Here is a 6082-nt window from a genome sequence, read left to right as displayed (position 1 = left end):
AGACCCATACTAAGTTGGGTTGTGGGCAGAGGCCCATAGCAGATAAAAAAAAGGGGTGAAAGAAAGGCCAATTAAGGATGGGCCCAGATCCGAGTCGGATCCGAACTAGTCTAGACCTGACTCGGTCCTAATGTCATATGTCAATGTTGATCGTTGACTTTGACCAAAATATATTTTTAAGGAGATTTTTTTTTTTAATTTTTTCCCACTATTAAGGATTATTTTTTATATTTTAAGGAATAATGGTATAATTTTAAATTTGAATATTGGTATGTTTTATATATGTATATATATATATTAAATAAATTAATAAAGTTACACAACATTTCACCAAAGTGACATCTCTTGTAGAAAATTCATTTATTTTAGAATGTAAACCGTTGTATGGGTATAACTTATGTGAATATCAATCGGACAAAAAGAATGTTAATATTTAACAAGTTTGCATTCATATTTGTAGTAATAAACACGTGATAATTATTTGGCTTTATATGTGAACAACAAATCAACCCAAAGGAAGATTTATTGTTTGACATATTCTTATTTTTAGTATTTGATTATTACGCCAAGATATCACTTACAAGTTAGTATTTCATCCAAAGATAAAGTACTAATAGAGTGCTTAGTATCTTGAGATGGTATTTAATTTTATTCGAATTTATTATTATTTTTTATGATTTAAAAACTTATGTGAGTTATATTTGTTTTATTTGTTGTTTTGTTCTCTGTTCAGTTTTTAATTCTACTACAAATATCTTTACTAGTGTAAATTCAATTACTATGCTTAATGGCACTAATTTTAAGGCATGATAAGAGAATGTTTTAATCGTTTTCTGAGTCATAGATTTGCACCTTACTTTATGGGACAATAGACCCACCGAACTCACTACTGAGAGTACCTTTGATGTCAAAAGGGAGATTGGAAAGGTGGGAAAGATAGAACCGTATAAGTTTAATGGTTATGAAATGTGCCATTCTAGAAAATTTTCGGGGCACTATGTTCGATAAGACTGTTACAACTAAAGGTTTTCTTGAGGACTTAGAGAAAAGATTTGCTAAGAATGAAAATGTTGAAACAAGTACACTTTTGGCATACCTTATCTCGATGAGGTACAAACGAAAAAGAAACATCAGGGAGTAAATTATGAAAATGTCTCACATTGCTTCAAAATTGAAGGCACTCAAGTTAAAATTATTTGAAGACTTGTTAGTGCACTTGGTTCTAATATATCTTCCAACACAGTTCAGTCAATTCAATGTGAGTTATAACTGTCAAAAGGACTCTTGGTCCCTTCATGAGCTCATCTAACATTGTGTTTAAGAAGAGGAAAGGTTGAAGCATAAAAAGGCATAAAGTACTCACTTAACCACTACATCTAAGGATAAAAGGAACAAAAAGATAAAGAAAGATAAAGATATTACAATTCAAGTACCACAAAAGAAACAACATAATGAACAAACTGAGGATGATTGTTTCTTCTGTGGAGCTGCAGGTCATAAGAAGAAGCAGTGTACGAACTATCATGCATGGCATGCAAAGAAATGTATGCTCCGTAACTTTATTTGTTCTGAGGTTAATTTAATTTTGGTACTTAGACACACATGATGGATAGATTTTGGTGCAACAACTCACATCAGTATGTCTATATAGGGTTGCCTGAATTGCTGAAAATCAAGTGATGATCCAAGATACATCTATGTAAACGACAAGTTAGAAAAAGTTGAGGCAATTGGAACATTTAGATTATTGTTAAGAACTAGTTTTTATTTGAATTTGAATGAAACTTTTGTTGTATCTTCGTTTAGACAGAATTTGATTTCTATTTCTACTTTAGACAAATTTGGATATTATTGCTCTTTTGGAAATGAACATGTAGTGTTTTTTATGTTTCAAAATTGGTCAATACTAGTTCTCTATTAGGTTACAATAATCTATATTTACTTGATACAATTGCCTCTTTTAATATATCCCTATATATGAGTACATGATGTGTAAAACGTAAATTGACCAATGAGAATTCTGCCTAATAATGCAATAAGAGATTAGTTCATATCTCTCAAACGAGAATTAATAGACTTGTGTTGGAGGAAATTCTTGATCCCCTTGATTTTACATATTTTGATATGTGTGTTAATTGTATAAAATAAAAATAAATTAATATTAGGAGATTGGGTGCCAACAGGACCGTGGACATCTTAAAACTTATACCTACATATATTTGTGGACTATTTCTTATAGTTTCTTAGAATGATCAGTAATATTTTATAATGTTCATAGACGACTTTTCTCGATATGACTACCTCTATTGATTCATAAGAAATCATAGTCACTGGATGTATTCAAAAACCATAAAGTTAAAGTTAGAACTAATTCAACAAATGAATTAAAATTATCAGATATGACCGTAGTGGTGAATACTATGGTAGATATGATACATTATGTGAACAACATTCAAGACCATTTGCTAAATTCCTAGAGAAATATGGAATCATCCCATAATACACCATCTCGGGTTTGCCTAGCATGAATAATATTTCAAAAGGTGAAACAAAACGCTTAAGGATATGGTGAAAAACGTAATTAATTATTCTACCTTGCCAGACTCTCTCTGGGGAGAAGCATTAAAAACCACAACATATATACTCAATAAAGTTCTAACCAAAGCGACTGCTAAGACTCCTTATGAGTTTTGAACGGATAAAAAGCTTAGTTTAAAGTATTTACATATTTGAGAATGTTTAGCTGCAGTAAAGCCTTAGAGGCTGAATAAAAAGAAACTGGACTCAAGAACTTTCAGTTGCTATTTTATTAGATATTCTGAAAGATTTAAGGGTTACAAACTTTATGATCCCATGGCTAAATCAATTTTTGACATACAAAAATGTTCGATTTTTTGAGGATGTTGAGTTTGTGGGAGCAAAGAGTTTGAAACCTTTTATTTGAAGAGGAATACATTGATATTTCCTCGATTGCTATTGAAAATTATCAAGATCAGACTCTTATATCTAACATTACTCAAGAAGTAATTCCAGATTTAGATAATGTCATGATACCTCTCATTCATACTCAAGAAGTTATTTCAGAAGTATAAATATGAAAATCTCAAGAACTAATACCATTAAGGAGATCTTTTAGAGAAAGGAGAAGTACAATTTCATATGCTTACCTCGTATTTCTCCAAGAATATGAGATTGATATTTGAATGGTGGAAGATGATTTAATCAACTTCCATCAAGTCATAAAAAGTTCTAACTCTCAAAAGTTAATTGATGCCATAAATGAAGAAATCAAGTTCATGAAGGAAAATAACGTATAAGATCTTGTCCCATTGCTTGAAGATATGAAACCCATTAGTTGCAAATTGATAGTTAGGTACAAGGCATGTTTTATCGTTAAGGGCTTTACATAGAAAGAAAACATCGTTTTATAAAGAGACTTTTTTTTTTCTATTTCATTGAAAGACTCCTTTAGAACTATAATGACTTTAATGATAAATTTTGATTTTGAGTTACATCAAATAGATGTTAAGACCGTGTTTCTTAATGGTGACGTTGATGAGACGATTTTTATGGTGCAACTAGAAAACTTTATATCTAGGGATCAAAACGAATGATTTGTAAATTAAAAAAATTAATCTATTAGCCCAAACAAACTTCTCGTCAACAGTATCATAAATTCTATCAAGTTATCATCTTGTTTGATTTTGAGATGAATGCGGTGGATAATTGTGTATACCATAAGTTCAATAGGTGCAAACATATTTTTCTAGTTTTATATATTTATGATATATTGCTTGCTAGTAATGATATAGATTTATTGCATGAAATCAAGATATTAATAATAAAAAAAATTTGAAATAAAAGATCTTGGAGATACTTTTTTTGTTTTAAGAATTCAAATACCGAGATCGCTCTAGAGGTATTCTTTGATTATCACAAAAGAACTGTATTAAAAAGTTCTTAAGATATTTGGCATGCAAGATTGAAAATCAGGTGACATCCCTGTGTTTAAGGGAGATAAGTTCAGTTTAAATCAATACCCCAAGAATGACTTTGAAATTAAAAAGATATAAACGATTACTTATGTCTCAACTGTAGGGAGTCTTATGTATGCTCAGGTTTATACGCATCTTTGTTGGAATGCTAGAGAGATATTTAAGTAACCCATGAATGGATCATTAGAACAAAAGGTTACATGATCACATACAGGAGATCAGATCATTTAGATATCATTGGTTATTCTGATTCTGATTTCACTGAATGCCAAAATAGTAGAAAATTCATATCAAGCTATGTCTACCTACTTGCTGAGGGATCTATTTTCTAGAAGAGTGCTAATCAGACACTCATAGCTTTTTCCACCAAGGCAACTGGAATTTATAATGTGTTATGAGGCATGCAATCATGGAATATGTCTGCGAAATTTTATCACAAGCTTGCACATAATAGATGGCATAGAAGGACCACTCAAGTTATTTTGTAATAATAAGTCTGTAGTTCTGTATTCTAATAACAACATGAGCATGATGAAGTTAAAGTATAGATATCAAGTTCCTACTTACTAAAGAAAGAGTTCATAATGGACAGATATCTATAAAACACATTGGAACAAACACCATGGTTGCATATCTATTCACTAAGAGATTATCACCTAAAGTCTTTCATGATTACACTGTTTATATGAGTATTGTATCTCTTGAGGATATGTAGTTTAAGTGAAAGTTTGTATTTTAGTTACTTTTCATAGTTAAATACATGTTATGGTAAATTTCAGATATGACATACGTACATTTAATTATTTTAGTTATAAAGAATTGGTTTATTTTATCTTTGAACTTGCTTAATATTGATCTCACTAAGATTTAAGATAGGACCAAGTAGAACTAGGCATGATTGGATCATATTGCATGTAATTTCTATGCTACACATGCATGTTTGATCCATGTCCTTCGGTTAGATTGATATATGTGACCATTAATAGGTTTAGTTACGAGAAATATAGCAAAACTGATTTGATCCTATGTTCGTATGATTGATGAATTGAATTGTTTAGGGATGCATTCAGTAATGGTAGTAAAATTATGGGTACTTATAACGTTGTTTAATGTACAATTATGAGGCGATACAAATTGTCCAAGTGGGAGATTGATGGATTTTAATTAACCATATGAGCTTATGTGAAAATTATTGTACATAAAAGGCTATCAAATTAATTAAATCTGTTTAAAGTGATCTTATAAGGTTAAATATATTTTGAGCTTTAATGCATCAAATTAAGTATGTGCTTTTATGTGTAGAGATCAAATCATTATTTCTAATTTTGTGATGAGTCAAATTAGAAATAATAAAAGTTAATAGACGGTTAGTCTATAAATACAGTTATGGCCCCCAAATTACAAGTATGTCTATTCTATTCCGACATCCCTTCATTAAAAATAGAGACAATGAGAAAATTCTGATGAACTACGTGTTAATTTGGAAGACTAACTACAATAGATGTTATTCTCTTCCATCATGACTGATTTAGGTATGTTTCTAGTTCATATTATAATCTCGATGATTTGATATGAGTTTCTAAGTTTATTTCTCGATTTATTTTATAAAGAATGAATCACCAACATCTTTAACACTCCTTAATACTATATTGATTATTCTAGAATAATTTATTTAGGAACATCTAAAACACTTATTTATTATCAATTAACATAAGTAGAGGCATGACCAAAAAGAATAAAATGACTACAAGTTGATTATTTACGTGAAATTAGAAAATAAAAGAGAATAAAAGAGTGATAAAGCATGAAGTCAAAAACTATTAGAGATACCTAAGAGCAAAGAGAACCATTAGCTCTGTAAGTGTGTAAAAGCTTTTGATGCCTTGAGGAATGCAAAGTCGACAATATTTCTACCTTGCGATTTAAATGAAAAATAGATGGCTTAAATGTTTTCCTATTAGATAGAGTACTGATTAATCATGTTTTATATCTTTTCTAAAGTGGATATATTCTTTCTTTTGATGTGATTTTACAAAAACTAGATGTAAGATCTTTTGTTCACTTTTAATCAAATGTTAATTACATTA

The 6082-nt window shown here is 29.9% G+C and overlaps 1 pseudogene; it reads left to right on the top strand.

The window, feature by feature from the left end:
• The first annotated feature begins 904 nt into the window (after nt 1-904).
• On the top strand, nt 905-1519 carry LOC148267375 (uncharacterized; annotated as a pseudogene).
• The last annotated feature ends 4563 nt before the right edge of the window (nt 1520-6082 follow it).

This window comes from Carica papaya, chromosome 3 (assembly GCF_054855325.1).
Source record: "Carica papaya isolate Zhongbai chromosome 3, ASM5485532v1, whole genome shotgun sequence".
In the NCBI taxonomy this organism is placed as follows: Eukaryota; Viridiplantae; Streptophyta; class Magnoliopsida; order Brassicales; family Caricaceae; genus Carica; species Carica papaya.
The sequence above is the reverse complement of the archived record's forward strand: the minus strand, read 5'-3'. Positions and strand labels throughout refer to the sequence as shown.